General features: G+C 40.2%; 2 long non-coding RNA genes across 2 annotated transcripts; one reads left to right on the top strand and one right to left on the bottom strand.

The window, feature by feature from the left end:
* Window positions 1-1551: 1551 nt before the first annotated feature.
* Window positions 1552-4658, bottom strand: LOC143104220 (uncharacterized). Its single transcript, XR_012983024.1, has 3 exons — window positions 4425-4658; window positions 4077-4200; window positions 1552-3270 (listed from the first exon to the last, which is right to left on the bottom strand). It is a non-coding gene; the product is annotated as an uncharacterized LOC143104220 (long non-coding RNA).
* A 37-nt stretch (window positions 4659-4695) lies between these two features.
* Window positions 4696-7682, top strand: LOC143104237 (uncharacterized). Its single transcript, XR_012983031.1, has 3 exons — window positions 4696-4809; window positions 5034-5157; window positions 5964-7682. It is a non-coding gene; the product is annotated as an uncharacterized LOC143104237 (long non-coding RNA).
* The last annotated feature ends 1604 nt before the right edge of the window (window positions 7683-9286 follow it).

The following is a 9286-nucleotide window of genomic DNA, read 5'->3' as shown; positions in this document are numbered from 1 at the left end:
TTTCACTAGTCTCTTGAATTGTAGAGAATGTCTTACAGACATTGGATCCAAAGCTTGTGGGAAACATTTTGAAAAGGGCAAGAAAAAAGATCCCTATATATGTCCAAAACCCCACAGTAGAAGGCCTCTAACGCATACTTACCCTTGCTCAGCAGAGAGAGAGATGGTGATGTCCATAAAACTCTGGCTCTATATACAGATGATATTTCCTCCAAAATCAAAGTTTCATATCATGTATCATGTATCATGTATAGCGAACTACTGCAGTAAGACAAAAATCAGTGAGCAGCAGCAAGTTGCAAATGTTGAGAGTGAGAGCACATCTGCACCAAGAAGGCTGAGTAGGGCTGATACAACATAATTTCCAATACAGAGAGATTGTTTTTTATCTGTGGGAAGGTCAGCTCTAAACCAGAACCTCTGACAGCAATTTCAACTGGAACAGTCGCAAGTACCAGAGACAAGGTCCTTCGGGCAGCTTCTGAAAGGCTTGATGAAGATGTACATCTTCAAATTCTTTCATGCCCAGATCTCTTTGCATATGATACCAAATACTATAAAATGCCTTGCACACTACATCTCTAAATGAAATATAGCAGAAGCCATAGAAAAGAATAAAAAAGCAGACCAATGTCTATAACAAAGCCTTTATTAAGCTCACTGAAGACATTGATAAAACAGTATTGTCCAAAGGTAGGAAAGTGAGGACTCTCAACTATTTGACTGATAGCTATGAGAACATACTAAAGACCATTGCTGAGCAAGAAGGTGTGTCAACACAAGAAATACAGATCAAGGACAGTGGTGTCTACATCCCAACTGTTCTCACTTGAGTTGCTAAACATGGAATTGTTGATGCAGCCATCGACAACTTTTACCAAAATGAAGATACCCTGGATGGGAAGTGTACAACTCATGCTATGATGTCTGTTGTGTTCCAAAGAGGCCAAGTCTCCACAGCAGATAAATGCCTAGCACAGGTTCCCTCAGGTTTAGAGGTCCCTCATCACCTTAAACACGATTGATATGAATGGATGGAGATAAACTTGTATACAGGTACATTTTGTCCATTCTTTTACGCTTCACATCCAGGGTGTCTTGATTTTGGTCAAAGTTGCTGATGGCTGCATCACAAATTCCATGTTCAGCAACTCCAGTGGGGCCAGTTGGCATGTAGACACCACTCTCTGTCCTTGATATCTGGTCTGCTGCAAAAGATGTGAGAAGTGCCTAACATCTGTATAGGAAACACAGTGCCCCATTGCACTGAGCTCATTGATGACTGTCTTACTACCAAACTCATGATGTATCAAAATGGGAAGTCCCAGTGTGATTGGCGTATGGATGTGACAGCTCTGTTCAATGAGATCATGACAAATTGCGATAACACACAGATTCTCCTTTGAAGCTGGGTCATCATCACATGTTTGGTCATTTCTGTGGGCATGTTAATCAACACAAATGAAAAGTAGTATGTTGGTGCGCACATCCAAGGCAGGTGCTGGACAAAAAGTGCTAGGCTATCAAAGAGTGGATTGTCCGCACACTTGCTCCCATCAGGAATTTTTATTGAGTTTCACCCGTGTGTAACGTTTCGAGCTAAACGCTCTTCATCAGACTTGAATATCAGACAGACAGTCGCCATATTTAAACAAGTACAAAAGGTCACATGACCCATCAGAGTGATATATTTAGATAGATTTACAAAACACTTATATATACATATATCCACAACGTCATAATATCTACAAAACATGCACTTATAGAAAAACATTTATATACTATACTTTGTAAAAACAATTTATTTATATAAAAAAGTACAAGCTTCCACCCTATCAGAGTACTTGGCTGTGTATCAGGCCGCATTAGGCCGTCATAATAAGTAAACATGATATTGGCGTCTATTCAGTCTACAGGTTACTAATCATACATTTCTATAAAGGAGACTACATTCACATTTAGAAAATATAATATATAATCATATCCAAAGAGCACTTCACACCGTCGAGTCGAGACATATCACAAAATCAGTTACAGAAAAGGCCTAATACTGAAGTCTTCATTTAAACCTTTAGGTGCCATTGTATCCAGTGTGTAAATCCAGTACAGTTCACGTTTGAGAAGTAGAGTGTCAATATGCCCCCCCCTCCGGGGACTCTTAATAGATTCTATTCCGATGTATTTTAGAGAAGCCACATTATGTCTAGCCTCTTTGAAGTGAACTGCCACTGAACTTTTCATATCCTGATTACGAATTGCGGATCTGTGTTCTGTTATCCTGGTTTTGAGTGCTCTTGTGGTTTTGCCCACATAGGCCAATCCACAGGGGCAAAACAGCATATATATTAAATTTTTTGTTTGACATGAGATGATGCCCTTAATTTTGTACTTTTCTCCTGTGTGGGGGTGATTGAATGTGTGTGTTTTGTATGTGAAGTTGCATTGTTGACAATTTCCACATTTATAGTTTCCCGATTTGACATTGCTGAGAAAGTGTGTAGGGGGAGGAGGTGGTAAGTCCGCCCTAACAAGCATGTTACGGAGGTTTGGCTGTCTCTTATAGACAACACGTGGTGGTCCTTGAAAGATCTGTCTCAGTGTTGGGTCTGTATCCACAATATGCCAATGTTTTTTAATAGTCCGTTCGATATCTTTGGCGATGGGAGAGAACTGGACACAGCAAGTAATCCTAGGCACTTGATTCTGGGCTCTTTTCCTGCTCAGACTCTCGGATTGGGACATTTTATCAAATCTATTAGAGGCTTCTGTGATCCAGTGTTCTTTGTATCCCCTTGTTCTGAATCGATCTTTTAGTATGGTAGATTGGATCTGATAGTCCTCATCTGAACTACAAATTCTCCTGATTCTATTGAACTGTGATATAGGGAGGTTTTTCTTAAGCGACGTTGGGTGATATGACTCCCCATGAAGTAAAGAGTTTCTATCGGTGCTCTTACGATACAGATCAGTTTTTAGAGTATTTCCTTCCCTTATTACTAAGATGTCCAAAAAGTTCATTTTTGACTCATCCGCAGACATGGTGAAATTTAGATGTTGATTACTTTCACACATGTATTTATGAAATTCTTTTAGTTGGGTCTCATCCCCTTCCCATATGAAAAAAATATCGTCCAAGTACCGTTTCCAATAGGATATGTTCTGTATGTAGGGATTCTTTTGTGTGTCGAAGATCACCTCTGATTCGAACAGTCCCACGTAGAGAGATGCAAAGCTAGGAGACATTTTAGATCCCATCGCCACACCAGAGATCTGGAGATAGAAATCAGTGCCAAATAAGAAATAGTTACATGTTAGGACACACTCAGTCAGATCAAGAAGGCATTCAGTTTTTGGGCTATTGATAGACCTTTTTTCCAAGAAAGATTTTGTAGCCTGTAAACCACCCTGGAAAGGGACATTTGTGTATAAAGACTCAATGTCCATTGTTACCAGGAATTGTTGGGAATTTTTCAATTTTACAGACTGGATCATTTTGATAAAGTCCATGGAGTCTTTCACATATGAAGGGAGCGAGACGACCAAAGATTGTAAAGTATGGTCTACAAATGATGAGATTTTTTCAGTCAGGGAGCCAATAGCCGCAACAATGGGGCGTCCAGGTGGTGTATCTGTAAATACTTTATGGATTTTAGGGAGAGTGTAGAAGACTGGTGTAATAGGGTAATCCACCTTCATGTATGCATGTTCATGTTTGTTTATATGTCCCATCTCCATTTGTTGGTTTAATTTCTCATGCAGCTGGTTCCTGAATTTCAAGGTAGGGTCAGATTCCAATTTCCTATAAAATTTGGAGTTTTTCAGCTGGTTCTGTATTTCACTCCCGTAACAATCACGGTTTAAGATCACAATAGCCCCGCCTTTATCTGCACTTTGAATAATCAAATCTTTATCCTCTTGTAACGTCCTCAATTCTTGCCTTTGAATTCTAGTTAAGTTATTTCTAACTTTATAATCTGTTTTGTTGCGTGTTGCAGTCGTTAAGTCATGTTCAACCAATCTGCAAAATGTATCCAGAGAAGGGTTTCTATGTTTTGGAGGTATAAAGTAGGATTTACCTCTGAATCGAGTCCTCGATTGCATTGACGTGTGTTCAGGTTCATCTTGGGATGATTGTGAGGATCCCGTAGTACCAACAGATGATGTAGGCTGTAGCATTGACGTCGATATATCCACCTCCACCTGGAGGGCGGTAACTTCGTTAGAACCAGTAGGCCTACTAGAGCCAGCGTTGTCATAGGATAAAGTAGGCCTAGATGTGTTGCCATTAAAGAATTCCTTAAGCCTCAGGTTACGAAAGAATCGTTGTATATCTATGTAGGTGTTAAAGTCATTGCATTGAGTTGTCGGAACAAAAGACAGGCCTTTTGAAAGGACTGAACTACAAGTATCTGAAATGGGCTTACCCGATAAGTTGATCACGTTCAACTCCTGTGTAGGCTCCGAGTTGCATATCGATTTCTTCGAGGGTCTTTTGCCGCGTCGACATTTCTTTTTGCCGTGTTTTCTTTGTAATTTTGTTTCGGGGGTCTTCCTTTCAGCTTGCCCTGTTTCTGTCCTAAAAAAGGAACATGTGCATCATCCGCATTTGCGCTAGATTCCGAGTCACGGGATGAGAAGGAGTGCCAGTTTCTTGTGTGTCCCCGTCTGTATCCGTATCCGGGAAGACCCCCGAAACAAAATTACAAAGAAAACACGGCAAAAAGAAATGTCGACGCGGCAAAAGACCCTCGAAGAAATCGATATGCAACTCGGAGCCTACACAGGAGTTGAACGTGATCAACTTATCGGGTAAGCCCATTTCAGATACTTGTAGTTCAGTCCTTTCAAAAGGCCTGTCTTTTGTTCCGACAACTCAATGCAATGACTTTAACACCTACATAGATATACAACGATTCTTTCGTAACCTGAGGCTTAAGGAATTCTTTAATGGCAACACATCTAGGCCTACTTTATCCTATGACAACGCTGGCTCTAGTAGGCCTACTGGTTCTAACGAAGTTACCGCCCTCCAGGTGGAGGTGGATATATCGACGTCAATGCTACAGCCTACATCATCTGTTGGTACTACGGGATCCTCACAATCATCCCAAGATGAACCTGAACACACGTCAATGCAATCGAGGACTCGATTCAGAGGTAAATCCTACTTTATACCTCCAAAACATAGAAACCCTTCTCTGGATACATTTTGCAGATTGGTTGAACATGACTTAACGACTGCAACACGCAACAAAACAGATTATAAAGTTAGAAATAACTTAACTAGAATTCAAAGGCAAGAATTGAGGACGTTACAAGAGGATAAAGATTTGATTATTCAAAGTGCAGATAAAGGCGGGGCTATTGTGATCTTAAACCGTGATTGTTACGGGAGTGAAATACAGAACCAGCTGAAAAACTCCAAATTTTATAGGAAATTGGAATCTGACCCTACCTTGAAATTCAGGAACCAGCTGCATGAGAAATTAAACCAACAAATGGAGATGGGACATATAAACAAACATGAACATGCATACATGAAGGTGGATTACCCTATTACACCAGTCTTCTACACTCTCCCTAAAATCCATAAAGTATTTACAGATACACCACCTGGACGCCCCATTGTTGCGGCTATTGGCTCCCTGACTGAAAAAATCTCATCATTTGTAGACCATACTTTACAATCTTTGGTCGTCTCGCTCCCTTCATATGTGAAAGACTCCATGGACTTTATCAAAATGATCCAGTCTGTAAAATTGAAAAATTCCCAACAATTCCTGGTAACAATGGACATTGAGTCTTTATACACAAATGTCCCTTTCCAGGGTGGTTTACAGGCTACAAAATCTTTCTTGGAAAAAAGGTCTATCAATAGCCCAAAAACTGAATGCCTTCTTGATCTGACTGAGTGTGTCCTAACATGTAACTATTTCTTATTTGGCACTGATTTCTATCTCCAGATCTCTGGTGTGGCGATGGGATCTAAAATGTCTCCTAGCTTTGCATCTCTCTACGTGGGACTGTTCGAATCAGAGGTGATCTTCGACACACAAAAGAATCCCTACATACAGAACATATCCTATTGGAAACGGTACTTGGACGATATTTTTTTCATATGGGAAGGGGATGAGACCCAACTAAAAGAATTTCATAAATACATGTGTGAAAGTAATCAACATCTAAATTTCACCATGTCTGCGGATGAGTCAAAAATGAACTTTTTGGACATCTTAGTAATAAGGGAAGGAAATACTCTAAAAACTGATCTGTATCGTAAGAGCACCGATAGAAACTCTTTACTTCATGGGGAGTCATATCACCCAACGTCGCTTAAGAAAAACCTCCCTATATCACAGTTCAATAGAATCAGGAGAATTTGTAGTTCAGATGAGGACTATCAGATCCAATCTACCATACTAAAAGATCGATTCAGAACAAGGGGATACAAAGAACACTGGATCACAGAAGCCTCTAATAGATTTGATAAAATGTCCCAATCCGAGAGTCTGAGCAGGAAAAGAGCCCAGAATCAAGTGCCTAGGATTACTTGCTGTGTCCAGTTCTCTCCCATCGCCAAAGATATCGAACGGACTATTAAAAAACATTGGCATATTGTGGATACAGACCCAACACTGAGACAGATCTTTCAAGGACCACCACGTGTTGTCTATAAGAGACAGCCAAACCTCCGTAACATGCTTGTTAGGGCGGACTTACCACCTCCTCCCCCTACACACTTTCTCAGCAATGTCAAATCGGGAAACTATAAATGTGGAAATTGTCAACAATGCAACTTCACATACAAAACACACACATTCAATCACCCCCACACAGGAGAAAAGTACAAAATTAAGGGCATCATCTCATGTCAAACAAAAAATTTAATATATATGCTGTTTTGCCCCTGTGGATTGGCCTATGTGGGCAAAACCACAAGAGCACTCAAAACCAGGATAACAGAACACAGATCCGCAATTCGTAATCAGGATATGAAAAGTTCAGTGGCAGTTCACTTCAAAGAGGCTAGACATAATGTGGCTTCTCTAAAATACATCGGAATAGAATCTATTAAGAGTCCCCGGAGGGGGGGGCATATTGACACTCTACTTCTCAAACGTGAACTGTACTGGATTTACACACTGGATACAATGGCACCTAAAGGTTTAAATGAAGACTTCAGTATTAGGCCTTTTCTGTAACTGATTTTGTGATATGTCTCGACTCGACGGTGTGAAGTGCTCTTTGGATATGATTATATATTATATTTTCTAAATGTGAATGTAGTCTCCTTTATAGAAATGTATGATTAGTAACCTGTAGACTGAATAGACGCCAATATCATGTTTACTTATTATGACGGCCTAATGCGGCCTGATACACAGCCAAGTACTCTGATAGGGTGGAAGCTTGTACTTTTTTATATAAATAAATTGTTTTTACAAAGTATAGTATATAAATGTTTTTCTATAAGTGCATGTTTTGTAGATATTATGACGTTGTGGATATATGTATATATAAGTGTTTTGTAAATCTATCTAAATATATCACTCTGATGGGTCATGTGACCTTTTGTACTTGTTTAAATATGGCGACTGTCTGTCTGATATTCAAGTCTGATGAAGAGCGTTTAGCTCGAAACGTTACACACGGGTGAAACTCAATAAAAATTCCTGATGGGAGCAAGTGTGCGGACAATCCACTCTTTGATAACATGTTAATCAACACAACAGTTCACAAAGTCATACAGGATGTTGGGTACATACTTGCTGCATTGGAAACATAATAGACAGTCACTGCTGACATATTACTCACTGTCATGCTGTACCTGATCCATGCTTTTCCTCAATATGTCTGCAGCCCTGTGTAATATTTGGATTTCAGAAAGACTCTGACTTGTCTGTGGAAGTGTAGTCTCAGTCTACTGTTATTTCTGTGAGTTTAGCAGCTTCCCTCAGTGCACAATAAGGTCATACTATCTGAGCAGATCAGATCTGACTGTCTTGGACGTAGAACAAATGCAAGCCTGTCTTTGTAATGCTGTATCAGCTTTTCCTTTAGTTTCCAGGATCTATATTTCTTGTGTTGAACTATAGACACACCTTCTTGCTCAGCAATGGTCTTTAGTATGTTGTCATAGCTACCTTCTTGCTCAGCAATGGTCTTTAGTATGTTGTCATAGCTATCAGTCAAAGAATTGAGTCCTCACTTTTATATCTTTGGACAATACTGTTTTATCAATGTCTTCAGTGAGCTTAATAAAGGCTTTGTTATAGACATTGGTCTGCTTTTTTGATTCTTTTCTATGGCTGCTGTTATATTTCGTTTAGAGATGTAGTGTGCAAGGCACATTTTATGGTATTTGCTATCATATGCAAAGAGATCATGGGCATGAAGGAATTTTAATGTACATTCAGAAGCTGCCCGAAGGACCTTGTCTCTGGTACTGGGGACAGCCGTGGCCTACTGGTTAGGGGTTCGGGCTAACCGAAGAGTTACCGGTTCGATCCCCGACCCAGAAGGGAAAAAAGGCGGGGGAAGTGGTTGAGCACTGCTCTCCCATGCCCACATCCACAGTGCCCTTGAGCAAGGCACCTAACCCATCACTGCTCCCCGAGCACCGCTGTAATAAGGCAGCTCACTGCTCCAGGTTAGTGTGTGCTTCACCTCATTGTGTTCACTGTGTGCTGTGTGTTCACTAATTCACGGATGGGATAAATGCAGAGACCAAATTCCTTGTATACGCAAGTATACTTGGCCTATAATTTACATTGCCCCTGTACCAGTCGAATTGGCTGTCAGAGGTTCTGATCTAGAGCTGGCCTTCCCACAAATAAAACAATCTCTCAGTATTTGAAATGATGTTGTTTCAACCCTACTCAGCCTTCTTGGTGCAGATGTGCTCTCACTCTCAACATTTCCAACTTGCTGCTGCTCACTGATATTTGTCTTAATGCAGTAGTTCACTCTACATGATATGAAACTTTGATTTTGGAGGAAATATCATCTGTATATGGAGCCAGAGTTTTGTGGACATCACCATCTCCCTCTCTGCTGAGCAAGAGTAAGTAAGCGTTGGAGGCCTTCTATTGTAGGGTTTTTCAACGTCCTGACTATGAACATGCCAAGTTTCAAAGCTCTCAGAGCTTGTGTGATTGATCTGCACTAATTTATATGCCTTAACTCCAATACGGACTGGCTATATTTTAGTCCTTTTTTGGTTTTGGGGTGTATAACAATATCTGTTAATTTAACAATCTTAGCAGTAAAATATTTTTAGCCAAGA

Source organism: Alosa pseudoharengus, unplaced genomic scaffold, assembly GCF_046254945.1.
Source record: "Alosa pseudoharengus isolate Yale_2024_CS ecotype anadromous, Long Island Sound unplaced genomic scaffold, YU_APseudo_1.1 YU_APseudo_1.1_scf_5, whole genome shotgun sequence".
In the NCBI taxonomy this organism is placed as follows: domain Eukaryota; kingdom Metazoa; phylum Chordata; class Actinopteri; order Clupeiformes; family Clupeidae; genus Alosa; species Alosa pseudoharengus.
This window is presented reverse-complemented; position numbering and strand designations above follow the sequence as displayed.